At 36.3% G+C, this 15750-nt stretch overlaps 1 protein-coding gene and 1 long non-coding RNA gene across 6 annotated transcripts in view; both read left to right on the top strand.

The window, feature by feature from the left end:
- The window catches only part of Snhg14 (small nucleolar RNA host gene 14), a 1177441-nt gene that overhangs the window by 348036 nt on the left and 813655 nt on the right, over positions 1 to 15750 (top strand). The gene's annotated exons all lie outside the window — the stretch shown is intronic.
- Snrpn (small nuclear ribonucleoprotein N) overlaps positions 1 to 15750 on the top strand; it is a 467683-nt gene that overhangs the window by 348036 nt on the left and 103897 nt on the right. Inside the window, exon 1 of one of the 5 annotated variants that reach the window (NM_001082961.2) lies at positions 4528 to 4612. The exons of the other annotated variants lie outside the window; for them this stretch is intronic. The gene's annotated coding sequence lies outside the window, so the exon portion shown is untranslated. Of the gene's footprint in view, positions 1 to 4527; positions 4613 to 15750 lie in introns of those variants that run through there. 5 annotated transcript variants of the gene reach the window in all.

Raw genomic sequence — 15750 nt, 5'->3', positions numbered from 1 at the left:
GGTCTCTGTATATAGCCCCATCTACTCTAAATATTGCTTCTATGATGAAGATGCAAAATACACTAAACTATGGGTATAATAATGTAATTTGAAATACTTTTATTGATACATATCATACCTTATTGTGGTAGATCAAATAGTATCGAGCTGGGTTGTTTTTTAAATTTCCAGTCAGGTATAATACAGAATATTTTCAATATCACCAATACTATTCAGGAGATGAAGGCCCATGCTTGTCTTCTCTATGTTCAACAGAAATGTAAGTGTTATCATCTGTAATAGAGCCATCATTGATTGGTATCAAGCAATCAACATCTTAGGCAATTGTCTGAGATGTGTGTGGAGTACTGGGTAACTCAGGATGATTTATTTCTGCTTTCTTTAACTATGAGTTCTATTATTTTCTTAACAGCTAAGTAATATTTCATTGTGCAGTGTACCACATTTTCATGGATAGCTAGGCTGTCTCCTCTTTCTTTCTCATATGAAGAAACTTTCAATGAATAGGAATGAGTAAGTGTCTATATTAGGCTATAGACTCCTTTTATATATATATATATATATATGCCCCAAAAATGGTATACCTGGATCTTGAGGTACAACATTCCCGGGGTCCCAATGCAAAATCACACTGGTTTACAAAAGGGATGAACTGCTTTGCATTTCCAAAAGTAGTGGATAAGGATTCTTATTGCTCACCATCTTCCCTAGCATGTGGGGTCATTTGATTTATTGATCTTGGCCATAATGATTAGTTGAAGATTAAATCTCATGTGGTTTGAATATGCATATTCCTGATTACTAAGAGTTTTGAACTTTTCTTTTACTGAAACAAATATTTGAATAGTCAATTAAGGGTCATTAGAGGAAGGGATTTATATGTGAAAACAAAAGGGATAAGTAGGGGAAAGACATTGTGTATGTGTGTGTGTGTGTGTGTGTGTGTGTGTGTGTGTGTGCAGTTTTGTTCTTTAACTATCATAAGACAGGCCAACCACCTGATGAATACAATTTTGTTAATTTAAGAAACATCTAGTTCATAAGTCAGGGATAAAAAACTATGAAGCTCTAAGAAACATGGGCAGATTTTTGATGGGGAAAAATAAATGTGGTCAGGAAATCAAAGAGTCTACCGAAAAGTAAATTGCAATTAAACATGTTCACATGCATTCTCAGGGCAAAAAACATTTTTAGTTCCCTATATCTCAGACAGATTTCATTCTTAGCCCTAAATCACAAGCCAAGTGATGCCTGAAGGAGTGATTACCTCTGTGCTCACAGGGCCATGTAGCTTTTGACAAAACAGGAAGATTGATGGAAACCCTACAAAAAGTTCTTAGTAGAATGCAGAGGTATATGAAACAACTGTGTCATTTTAAAAGTATGTAAACAGTCATCTCAAAGCCAAATACTATCCCTGGTTTCTACATAGGCCCTTGAAGGTATGTTCTCCTTCAGAGAAATAGGAAGAATAATATAGATACCTGTTAGCTGTCACATCACATTATATAAAATTAACACAATAGTTAAAGACCTCAGCGCAGTAGCTGGATATAAAATTACCTCAAACAAGTCAGAGGTTTTTCTCTACAAAAAAGGATAAACAGGATGAGAAAGAAATTAGGGAAACAACACCCTTCTCAATAGTCACAAATAATATAAAATACCTTGGTGTGACTCTAACTAAGGAATTGAAAGATCTGTATTAAAAGAACTTCAAGTCTCTGAAAAAAGAAATTGAAGAAGATCTCAGAAGATGGAAAGATCTCCCATGCTCATGGATGGGCAGGATTAATATAAATCAGATAGGGGACTAATATCCAATATATATAAAGAACTAAAGAAGGTGGACTCCAGAAAATCAAATAACCCCAAGAAAAAATGGGGCTCAGAGCTGAACAAACAATTCTCACCTGAGGAATACCAAATGGCTGAGAAGCACCTGAACATCCTTAATCATCAGGGAAATGCAAATCAAAACAACCCTGAGATTCCACCTCACACCAGTCAGAATGGCTAAGATCAAAAATTCAGGTGACAGCAGATGCTGACAAGGATGTGGAGAAAGAGGAACACTCCTCCATTGTTGGTGGGATTGCAAGCTTGTACAGCCACTCTGGAAATCAGTCTGGCGGTTCCTCAGAAAATTGGACATAGTACTACCGGAGGATCCAGCAATACCTCTCCTGGGCGTATACCCAGAAGATGTTCCAACTGGTAATAAGGACACATGCTCCACTATGTTCATAGCAGCCTTGTTTATAATAGCCAGAAGCTGGAAAGAACCCAGATGCCCCTCAACAGAGGAATGGATACAGAAAATATGGTACATTTACACAATGGAGTACTACTCAGCTATTAAAAACAATGAATTTGTGAAATTCTTAGGCAAACAGATGTATCTGCAGGATATCATCCTGAGTGAGGTAACCGAGTCACAAAAGAAGTCACTTGATATGCACTCACTGATAAATGGATATTAGCCCAGAAAGCTAGAATACCATGATACAACTTCCAAAACACAAGAAAATCAAGAAGGAAGACCAAAGCGTGGGTACTTCATTCCTCCCTAGAATAGGGAATAAAATATCCATGGAAGGAGTTGCAGAGACAAAGTTTGGAGCTAAGATGAAAGGATGGACCATCCAGAGACTGCCCCACCCAGGGGTTCATCCCATAATCAGCCACCAAACCCTGACACTATTGCATACACGCCAGCAAGATTTTATTCAAAGGAGCCTGATATAGCTGTCTCTTGTGAGGCTATGCTGGGGCCTAGCAAACACAGAAGTGGATGCTCACAGTCAGCTATTGGATGGATCACAGGACCCCCAATGGAGGAGCTATAAAAAGTACCCAAGAGTTAAAGGGGTCTGCAACAGTGTAGCAATATGAACTAATCAGTACCCCCAGAGCTCGTGTCTCTAGCTGCATATGTAGCAGAAGATGGCCTAGTAGGCCATCATTGGGAATCTTGTGAAGCTGCCTGACTTAAAAAATGGATGGAGAGGCATATTCGCCATGAGCACACACAGCATGCAGATTTAAAAGAGAACCTGATTAATTAGACCATTGTGTATATAATATTTATACTTCCTTCTTTAATGTGCATTTTCTTCCACATACTTTTCATTTCCGTTACACTACAATTTATATAACAAAAAGGACTTTATTAGTCAACGTGTTGAAGCTGGTTGCTCTTTAAAATTTCCCTTCACTGTGAGAGTTGCCACATTCACTTTTCTCAGCCACGGTGGAGGAGGCAGCACTTCTAGCAACAGTAATTGCAGATACCTCCCACGTGGTGGTTATTACCACTCTGGATTGGCTCAGGAATTTTTCATTATGGTTATACAACTAACTCTGTACAGGGATGCTGTGGGTATTAGAGGTCCTTCTGAATGATCAGTAGCAGTTGTGTCAGCAGGTGGATCCTGTTAGCTTCTGAATGCAAGCATGAAAGCAGGCCCATCTCACCCTAGTTTCTTTTTTTTTTTTTTTTTTTTTTTTAACAGGAGGACAAATCTTTTCCTCCTTAAATTAAACACTCTAACATATATAGCTTTTGGCACCTACATACCTCCACACATATGCACACATACACACACATACACACACACACACACACAGAGAGAGAGAGAGAGAGAGAGAGAGAGAGAGAGACAAAGACAGACAGAAACAGAGACAGAGAGACAGAGAAAGAGAAGAAAGACCAACAGAAACTGAGTGATAGAGACAAAGATTGAGACAGAGAGAAATATGCACACATGACTAAAAATAATAAAATCAAGATAAAAGTGGTGGCACGTGACATTTTTTTCAAGCACTTATAAGGCAGAAGCTGGTTAATCTCTGAGTTCAAAGCCAGCCCAGTCTACAAAAGTGAATGCAAACTCTATCAAGTAAAACCCTGAGAAAAAAACAAACAAACAAACGAATATATAAGTATTCATGGCAACAATTTTTTAAAACATGAGGCAAAAATTCATCACTGAATGACAAACCAATGCTTTCATAAAACAACAAATAATATGTTCATGGTAAGAGTTCCATTTACATGAACACATAGGAAATTTTAAAGATACGCCTAATCAAATAAACCTGATTAATGCAGAACGTTGTTAAGGTAGCAGCTTTTATTGCTTAGTGATTTCTCCTGACAGAACTACAAGTATCTACCACTTTTGGACTTTCCTTAGGTTGTTTAGATTTTTTTTCTAACCACTCTTTCTTTCCTTTGTATAGAAATCAAAAGGTGAATATAATTCAATGTTATGTAGTCATCATTGCCCACAAAACAGCTTGAATTTATTCCTGACCATTTTATACAGGGGTTTATGACAACCCCCCCCCCCCCCCCGTTTTCATACTAGCAATGGTACAGATCATAGCTCATGGCTGCCTGCTTTTTCATTAGCTTTAGAAAAGATTTTAAATCCCTGCAGCCTGGCAAACATGCACGCATGCGTGATTGGAGGGCTGTGCAGGCTCACTAGCACAAAATGGGGGTTGGGAGTGTGATTAGTCAATTCAGTGCAGCAGGTCCTGCTGAGCCAAAGATGCCTGTCACATCCACCCTAGGAATGGTCAGCAAGGCAATGCAGCAACCAAGGTCAGCTCCCATTTTGACCCCTTGTTTCTTTAATAGATATATATGATTTGTGCACATTAAGTAGTGCAAGCTTGATGGGATTAGAACATTATCCTATATATTTAAAGTCTTTGAAGAATCAGTTTAGAAAATTACCAGGTTAGGACCTGGCTTCCTTTGTCCTGTCCTGTGTTGTATTGGCTGCAGTGCCCCTCCCTTTGAGCCTTCAATGTGCTCTGTCAATTTTGCTCAGTTCTCTTACAGGGTGAACATTAATATTTCAAAGAACAGACAGTATTGTGGATTAAAGGTGTGTGGAAATTAAAGGCAGACAGAAAAAAAGAACATTTATTTTGGTATATGGGTGTTGCACAATAATAATATTCCTAAAGGAATTAAAATTATATTGTGCCTTGCTGTGAATATAATTAATGATGGGAAGGGATAAAAGCACTTGAGAGTTAACATGCAGATTTTTTTCAGAGGGAAATCACAACAGATAATGGTGATTTGCACCTCCCAGTTTCTAAAGGGATAGGAGGAACAGGTAAATACGTGTTTTGACACTTTGATACTTATAATACAGGAAAGGGGATTCCAATGTGGCATTAAGAAAGTAAGTGTACAGAGTAAATTCAGGTGTGTGAATAGTCAATGTGTGGAAACATGAGGTATCTTTACAAACAGAGATATAGCATACATAGTGGTACAGAATTATAAACCTTTGTTCTGTCATCTTGTAATGTGATCTATTTTAAATATTGTTATACTGCTTCTGTGTTGTTAGGTATTTTTATTTATTAATTTTTTTTAATCTACAGATTCACAAAAAGCTGGTGAATTTGGAAGTAATTTCTTTGAACACTTAATCTATTCTGTCCTCTATTCTCTTCATGTTGATGAAGCTTATAAGATATGCAAAGGAGCATGCACAAATAATTTGTGGGGTGACTTTCTCAAAGAGATAAATTCACATGAGTGAGCCTTGTCTTTGTTTTTTGTGTTTGGTTGTTTATAGGTCTTACTGGAATTCTCCTTTAATTTTAATACAATATATCATGATTACAGTTTCCCTTTTTTTTCTACTCCTCCCAGTTCTTCCTCATCTATCCTCCCTTCCAGCTTAGCTCTCTTTCTGTCTCATACAAAAAAAAATCCCATCCAAAAGAAAACCGCCAAACCTATAAAAATGAAATATAGTAAGATCAAACACCATCATATTAAGGGCGGGCAAGGCAACCCAACAGAAGGTAAAGTGCCACAGGAGCAGGCACAAGACTCAGAGACCCACTTGTTAACACACTCAGGAATGCCATAAAAACACTAGGCTGAATGTTGCAACATATGTTCATAGGATCCACTGCAGACTACTGTAGGCTCTGGAACAGAGAGGTCCACAGAGGAATGTCCTTTGCTTTTTGTCATTTTATTTAGGTTTTCATTTCAAAATGTTGGGATTTCTTTTACACTCTATATTTTATCCCACCTATCCACCCTTCAACTGTTCCACATCCAATACCTCCTCCCCACCCCCTCTCTCCACATGGATGTCCTCACCGCAACCCACTTGACCTATAAATTCACTGGGACCTCCAGTCTCTTGAGGGTTAGGTGCATCATCTCTGAATGAATACAGACCCTGACGTCCTCTACTGTATGTGTGTTAGGGGGTCTTATATCAGCTGGTGTATGCTGTCTGTTTGGTGGTCTGTCGCTTCTGTCTCCGACCAGCAGAAAAGAGTGACAACACAGCATTCTTCTCAAAGCAGTTTATTCAGGAACCGTTCAACAGGCAAGCAGGAATCTCTCCTAGCCCCCAATCACAATCCCTTATATAACCCCTCAACCACACCCCAATAGCCCAGTCCATGTAATCTCAGTTCATTGGCCTTCATCAAATGGCCTGATCTTGTGTCATGGTGTGCCTGCGCAGCTCTCACGATGGACATGGCTTATTTTTGGGTGTATGAGGAAGTCAGGTGCAAGTCATAAGACTTGGCTGCAGTCCTGGGCGCCATCTTGGGATTACCGCCACACCCGCTCCCCACACTGGTCCAGTGTTTGAGAAACCTTGGAGGTCCAGATAATTTAGACTGCTGGTCCTTCTATAGGATTATCTTTCTCCTCAGCTTTTTTCAGTTCAGCCTTCTCTAATTCAACAACAGGGGTCAGCTGCTTCTGTCCATTGGTTAGGTGGAAATATCTGCATCTAACTCTTCTAGCTGCTTGTTGAGTCTTTCAGAAAGCAGTTATGATAGGTACCATTTTGTGGGTGCTCCATAGCCTCAATAATAGTGTCAGGCCTTGAGACCTTCCCTTGAGCTGGATCCCACTTTGGGCCTGTGTCTGGACCTTCTTTTCCTCAGGCTCCTCTCCATTTCCATCCCTGTAATTCTTTCAGACAGTAACAATTATGAGTCAGATATGTGACTGTGAGATGGCAACCCCATCTGTCACTTGATGTCCAGTCTTCCTGCTGGAGGTGGGTTCTATAAGTTCCCTCTCCTACTATTGGGCATTTCATCTAAAATCCCTCCCTTTGTGTCCTAAGAGACTCTTAGAGTTCAGTTCTCTGGTGCATTCTGGAGGATCCTTCCAACTCCTATTTCCTAAGGTTGCTTGTTTCCATTCTTTATGCTGGCTTTCAGGGCTTCAGTCCTTTTTCTTTACCCAATATCAGATCAGGTTTCCCTCTCCCCCACCCCTCTTTCCTTCCTTGTCCACTTTCCCTCCCAGGTCCCTCCTTCCCTCCCCACTTGTGATTGCTTTCTTTTCTCTCCCAAGTGGGACTGAGGCCTCTTCACTTGGGCACTTCAGCTTGTTGACCTAGAACTCAGAGTTCTGTGGACTTATCTTGAGTTTTCAGTACTTTTTTTGGCTGTATCCACTTATTGGTGAGTACATACCATGCACATTCTTTTGGGTCTGAGTTACCTCACTCAGGATGATATTTTCTGGTTCCATCCATTTGTCTGCAAAACTCAGGATATCTTCGTTCTTAATAGATGAGTAGAGTTCCATTGTGTAAATGAACCATCTTTTCTGTATCTATTCTTCTGCCATGGGACATCTAGGTTGTTTCCAGCTTCTGGCTATCACAAGTAACAGAGCTATGAACATAGTGTTTCCAAAGTAGAATCACGTGATAACCCATGCCGCCAGTATTCTGAGGGTTTCTTAAAGTTCTTGCTTCTCAAATGTTGCTAATTAATGAAGTTATAGCATAATAGTACCATACCATACACCTTTTTTTTACTTTAACTGTGTAGTATAAATTTAAATCTGATATAGTGCTACCTCTTGGAAATTCTTTTATTATTTAAGGTGGGGGTTTTTTGTTGGTTTTTTTTTTTTTTGTATTGAGTCTTTTTGTTTCCATATACAGTTAAATAATTATAAGCTGAATTTGGGTGAAGTATATTGTTGACTCTTACATTGAATATGTTAAAATTACACATGGTTTCTGGGATTCTTTGACTTAAAATTCCCAGTGAACTGATCATTTTATATGTCACTAAGATTTTCTTTAATAATAAATAGCTTCTTGGAGTATTATTTTCACAAAATTAGATATTTCTCTTTGCACTACCATAAATACATATGTGTATACATAAAATAAATGCTTATATAGAAAATAATAAATACTCCATATCCATTACTTATGGATAAATGTATATGTACAACATGTAACTTTTATTATAATAACACACAATATACTCTATTTTATAACTCATAATAAACTACATACATTACTAGTAAATCTAGACTTTTTTGGAGTATGGAGTTTTTTTCCATAAGTATATGTACACATACACATATATTTATACATATATATATTCAACTTTACATATAATATATAAAGTATACTCTATATATTTGATATCTATATATAAAATATATATATATATTCAGCTTTACATACATTTATATACACAGTATATACATATATTTATATAAATGTCATTACATTATGATCATGGATAGCTAATTTTTTGTGTTTTATATTTATATATTAGTTTATTATATATTGTAATGGGTATTGTATTACATGTTTTAAATATAAAAAATAAGTTCTATGTACTTATGTATATAAATAAATATATAGCTCTGATAAAATACTTATGTACTTCATATATAATATAAATACACACACATATGTATATATATGTATATATGTTTCATAAAGATTCTTCATACAACTGTATTTTTGCTAAACATAATCCACTTATTTCACCCAACATAAAGAACTATCCCTATTCCTGATTAAACATTTAGCTTCCAGTACTCTTTCTATAATACTTTATGTTACATATGCTCTAATATTCTTACTTAATATTGTATTAAATAGTATATGCTAACATAAAAGTTTCCAAGTAACTTCTATATGTACATTTCACTTTGGCTAAACCTTGATGTTGACTCTGACTTTTCCAAACTCAATCATACCACTATCAACATAAAACTTCTGCCTCCAGAAATCCCCTTTCTACTTTCATTTACTAAGTATTATACTCCCACTCCTCTATAAACACATTCCTCAATGACTAGTTTCCAATATCATATTTTTCACATGGCCTCCGTAAAACCACACAAAACAACAGATCTTACATAGCCGCCTCATGTGTCGAGAACAGGGAGCATTTGTTTTCTTTCAGATTTTATTGATCACTCACTGCTACTGGTTCTTCTCATTGCCACCTGTCTACCTGCAAATTTCACTTTTTTACTATTGAACATTATTTAACTGTATATGTGCACTGCATATATGTTTTAAAATAAATATATGGAAAGCATGATGTTATTAATTATTCACATGTGCGTGTGTATGTTTCATTATTCTGTCTGAAGTTATCCAGATTGATCAGAACCATTTAGTAAAAAAAAAAAAAATAAAAATGTTGTTCAACAAACCGGTAATTGTATCAGTGTGGGATTATATGTGAGTCATTATTTCACTTCAGTTAATCAATGTAGTAAGTTTTATGCCATATTGTGTAGATTTTGTCACATTAGCACCATGTAAAATGTGGGATCCTGATAATTCTTTCTGTTTAATTATTTCGGATTTTTTTACATTTATTTTGGCTTGGGTTTTTTGTTGTTGTTGTTGGTGTTGCTGCTGTTGCTGTTGTTGTTAGGTTTTAGAGTTTTTTGGTGTTGTTGTTTTGTTTTTTATTTAATTTTTTTTGGAAAGGTGAAACTTCTTATTCCCATATGAAATTAAAATTACATTTTTAATTTTGTATGAAGATTTTTTTGGAGATTACACTAAATGTGTGAATTGCTTTTGGAAGAAGGGCCGTTTGTAAAGTAATAGCTTTGTCATTTTATTACCATGGAGGCATTTTAGTCTGTAATTTCTTCTTCAATTAAATTTTCTAGTTACTTAAATTGTCAATGTAGCCTTTTACATTTTAGTTGTGTGTGTGTTTGTGTTGGAAATGGCATTACTTCTATGATTTCTTAAATACTACCTTAGTTGTATATGAAACCTACTGAATTTTGTGCACTAAATTTTAATCCTGTAATTTGTGCTGGGTGTATCAGTTGCAACAGGTTACTGGTTGAAAATTAAGGACAATTTATAGATTGAAACACACCCTATTCAAATTAAGATATTTGAACATCTGACTTTCCTTGCTGTATCATGTCTTTGTCCTTCACTCTTTTTCTTGAACTAAGACTCCTAATAATGTAATAAGTAGGTGGTGCAGAGTAAACATCCTTGTGTTTTTCCAAAGTATTGTCATTAATACTTATCTCCATTTACTACGTTTCTGGATTTTACCTTGATATATATTATCTCTCTTAAGTCAAAATGTGTTCTCTGTATCCTTACAAGTGGACACATTTCTAAAGAAAAGTGAAACTTGCTCACCCAGCGCCCATCTATGATAATGAGCACCCATGTGTATGACTAAACCATACATGAGTATTCATTTACTGTACTTGGAGGTTTTAGTGGTTTTTCATTTATGTATTGACCAACACAGAATGCAACAAGAATCATGTCTAACCAAACCCTGAGAACAGCACAAATTGACGGATATCATCAGAAATCTCTTTTTTTGTGTCAGTGTCTGAAAATGACCATTTAGAATAGTATCAAATGATTTTATGCTAGGACCTACAACTTCCCTCCTCATGTTTTTTTTTAACTATGATTACACTGCCATGCCTGATTTTTCACCCTTAGAAGAAAGTCTCAAATGAAATAAAGAAGCAGTTGCTTAGTCCTTAGTGCAGTTTCACTGCTACTGTATCTTTGGTACACTTTACCTCTCATTTCAATATTGTAGCCTGCAATGTCCAGCAGAAGATAAAAATAATCATTATCTTTTCTCTTGCTAGCAACGTAAATAGCATTTTCTTGTAGTATTAAAGATAGCTAACAGAAACAATTATCAGGTTAGTCCAAGCTTGATTTTTTTTAAATATCCAGCAAATGAAATATGTGATACCTTCAACAATGTGTTCTTCATATTTTTATGGGGAATCAAAAATAATTGCACTATCCTGTTATTTGTAGAATCTTTTTGTTTTCAATGTCCAGTAACTCCAACCTAAGTAATTTTTGTCTTTCAATGAAATTTGTATTTAATAACCCATGTATTCTTGACCTTCACTGTCTGATTCATGGCATAAGGTATAAGGCTTTGTCCCAGAATGTATCCACACCAATCTATGTTATCTTGATTTCTTATAAGTCTAACATTTGGATAACAGATTTGTTACTAGTAATAGTCAATCCATGAGTAAAAGAAACATTTTTTGTTAGAAAAGAATATATTCCACCTTTAAATTATAAATCACATAAATCACTGAATGAAGACAAGGCATTGACTCAAGGAAGGAACTGGAGGCAGGAACTTAAGCCGAAGCCATGCTGCTGCTTACCAGTTTTCACCATGTGGCTAGCTCAGATTGCTTCCTTATGAACACCAGGATCATCTGACCAGGTGTGGTAACACACAAAGTGGACTGGGTTCTCCCCCATCAATCATCAATTAAGAAAATTACCCCACAGATTGGTATATAGGCAAACTGGTAGACACAGTTCAACTGAGGTTCTCTAATCCCAGAAAACTCAAATTGAGTCAAGTTGACAAAAAAAAGCAAAATAATATGCACATATAATATACCAAATACATATTTTTATATATTACAGAATATGTTTACATAATTGATATACACTTTTGGCCAGTGGATCAGATTTCAAAGACAAATACAAAACACAATTCAATGAACAGTTGATTTTATATGCACCTACAACTTCCTGGTTTTTACCTTTCTTTACATAAATATTTATAAATCTTTTGAAATACCAAACTCAAATTACTTTTTAATGCACTTTTAAAATAAAGAAGAAAGATAATAAAATGTATTCAAATTCTCCATCTGTTGAGCATTTCTTTATAACTTTTCCATTAATTAAATATAGATTATAGTCTTACCATATTGTGTGTAAGTATGACTTGTATGCAAGTGTAGGTATATACATGCCTCAGTGTACCTGTGAAGTTGAGAAGATAACTTTTGAGTGCTGGTTCAGTTTCTTCTATATGGCTTCCAGATATCAAATTTAGGTGTCTAAGCTTGCATGGCAAGTGCTTTTAGATGTCCAGAAATTTCACTGGCCTCTTTCCATTAACAGTTTCACACTAATTAATTAAATGCATATAGTGAAGTACCACATCATTCTCATAATATATGTGTGTTTTATGGCTTATTTTCAGGACAGTTTCCAACAACTGGAAATTGGAGTCAGTTCCTTAAAACATTATGATGCAGATTGTCAATATATTCTAATTTAAACTTTTTTAAACTAATTTCACTTACTAAAATTTTTATTAGATATATTTTACTTTCAAAGGCCCACAGGCTGTTACATACGGACACAGGGTCCTGCAAGAACTATGAACATACAAGTAAATATTCTAAATGTTTTTATTTTAATAATATCAAGAAATACGACTTACCATATTATACCAGGATATAAAATTGTGACTTGAAACAAAGCATGTATTGTGAAGTCTGCTATAACTCTTACATGGAAGAAAAGCATGATTTACATTGCCAAACCCCTGAAATAGTGGAAAGAAATTGCACTGCGGATAGGGAATTGTGCTGTCACAAGGATCAATGTGGAAGAGTCTGGTTTCTCCAGTGGTTTGTGGAAGAACTTGAATGATCTCTGTCTTTAAGACATGTCTTTTGGTTTCCTTCAAAATACATCTATGTTTTATTATTATATAGCACCAAAAATGGTATGATTTGACTTATTGGATTGACTTGTACTGGGAAATCAAGTAGCCCTCGATTTTTCATCTCTGGGTTACATGGCATGACATGGTTATATATTCTCACTCAATTACATACCAATTGCTGACCCCTCTCCTGGTCTGACCTTCACACAGGACTTCCCTCCATACCTAGATCCCTTATCATTTGAGAGAGTGGATTCTCCCCTGGGTATCCTCCTACCATGCCACCGCAAGTCTGTGAAAAGCTAAGGGCATCCTCTTACTGAGGACAATAAGAAGCCAGGCAAAGGAATGGATTCCACAAACAGGCAATAGATTTAGTGTCAGCCTCCACTCCATTGTTGTGGAATCTAGATGAAGACTGAGCTCCACATATGCTACATATAAGCAGGGGTGGGGGGCTAAGTCCATCACACGAATGCTTTTTCATTGGTGGTTCAGTCTCTGAGAGACCCCAGTATCCAGGTTTGTTGATTCTGTTCATATTTCTGTGGATTTACTATCTCCTTTTTGGACTTCAATCCTTTTCTCAATTCATTCAAAAGATATCCTATATGCCAAATAATGTTTGTCTGTGGGTCTCTGTATTTGTTTCGGTCTCGTGCTGTGTAGAGCCTCTCAGAGGATCCTAGGTTTCTATCTGGAAGCATAACAGAGTATAATTAATAGTGTCAAAGGATTAGTGCTTACCCCTGGGATTTGTCTCAAGTTGCTCAGGATCTTGTTTGGCCATTCCCTAGATATCTGCTCCATCTTCATCCCTGCATTTTTTGTAGATGGGACATATTTTGGGTAGAAAGATTTCATTGTTGATTGAACTCCTTATCCCTCCACTTACATTCTTGCCTAGACATTGGTTTTAGCCCCTTCAGGCTCATCTTCTCGCAAGAGAGACATTTAAATGATAACATACTCTTATCTTATCTCTTCTGTAATTTAACTATCTACTGGCCTGGGTTTTCATGTGCCCTGTGGGTATCCAGGCTCCCTAGTTCACCAAGCTGGAATGCAAAGAATGAATCATAACTGGGCCAGGTAGTTTTGAGAGGAACTTGGTCGGCATGAGTGTTGGATAAATTGCCTTCTCCAGAGATGTTTTTTTTTTTTTTTTTTTTTTTTTTTTTTTTTTTTTTTTTACCAAAACAGCACTTGTTTACTGGGGATAAGAAGAATTATATAAACCTTGAGGCAGAGATAGAGCTTTTGGGGAGGGGGTGAGTATACACCATTAACTGTGGCTGAAGTGCTAGGAATGCTTCATTTGCAGAAAGAAGGGTTCCAGGTGCTTCTACATCCTCACACTGAGAGAAGTTTGACCAGTAATTTGGTCAACAGACTAAGTGACTACCTCAAGGGTGATGGAGGTGGGGACATAAGAACTATGTGCACTGGGACATGCAGGCCCAGAGCAAGGATGAGATTTTCAGGGTTTGGACAGGTCTTGAACTCATTCTTCCTCCAGACTGGCTCCCCCCAGGTAATTCCTTTCTGGCTCCAAAACTATGCTCTAACATCTCTATACTGAAATAGATCAAGACAAAATAATGGTTCACATAAAATTATTACTTACAAACACCAGTTACAAAAATATTGCTACTTAAGACCAATCTTTGGTAAATTTGGAAATAAAATAAACTACCCAAATGAAAAATATGAAATCTAAAACAAGGATAAATTATTTTGCATGACCTACACTTATAATATTTTCTAAAATATGAAGACCTGTGTATACAATAGAAATAACAAGGTCAATGTTGATAAGGTATGTGATAGCACAAGGAATCTGTGAGTAGATAGAATGTTTGCTTTTCTAAATTGCTATTGTTACTTCTGTTATTCATACTATGGTAATTATTGTTACACCTTCATATACAATAATCCTGTTCTACAGTGCATATAAATATAATGTCAAGTACAGCAGAAGAGAGTGGTAATCACACCTGGATCATGAGAGTAATTAATATTAATATGATCCCGAATTTTTTTTACTTAATGCCTTTACCAATGTTTTGTATACCCTTAATTCTGTCTCATATTATCTATCACCTTTTAAGAAACTTTCTGTGATGGTTTGTATGTGCTCTATGCTCAGCACAGTAATGTCAATATTAGAAGGTGTGGACCTGTAGGAGTAGATGTGTCACCGTGGGTCTGGGCTTTAAGACACTCAGCCTAGAATAGTATTCCACGGTGTAAATGAACCACATTTTCTGTATCCATTATTCTGTTGTAGGACATCTGGGTTGCTTCCAGCTTCTGGCTATCTCAAACAAGACCAGTATGAATATAGTGGAACATGTGCCCCTGTGGCATGGTAGATCATCTTTTGGTATATGTCCAAGAGTAGTACAGCTGGGTTTTCAGGTACACCTATTTCACATTTTCTGAGGAACCTCCTGATTGATTTCCAGAGTGGTTTTACCAGTTTGCACTCTTGCCAGCAATGGAGGAGTATTCCTCTTTCTCCACATCCTTGCCAACTTTTGCTTTCACCTGAGTTTTTTTTATCTTAGCTATTCTGATTGGTTTAAGGTAGACTCTCAGGTTTGTTTTGATTTGCATTTCTCTGATCATTAAGGACTTTGAACAGTTCTTTTTCTGTTTCTCAGCCATTTGAGATTACTTTGTTGTGATTTTTCTGTTTAGTTCTATACCCCATTTTTTGATTGGGTTGTTTGGTTTCTTGGTGGTTAGCTTCTCGAGTATATATATATATATATATATATATCCTGTATCAGATGTAGATTTAGTGAAGTTTTTTTCCCAATCTATAGGTTGCCAATTTTTCCTATTGACTATGTCCTTTGCTTACAAATCCTTTCCAGTTCCATGATGTCCCATTTATTAATTCTTGATCTTCAAGCTTGTCTGAGCCATTGGACTTCTGTTTAGGAA

The sequence above is a fragment of the Mus musculus genome, chromosome 7, assembly GCF_000001635.26.
Source record: "Mus musculus strain C57BL/6J chromosome 7, GRCm38.p6 C57BL/6J".
NCBI lineage: Eukaryota > Metazoa > Chordata > Mammalia > Rodentia > Muridae > Mus > Mus musculus.
This window is presented reverse-complemented; position numbering and strand designations above follow the sequence as displayed.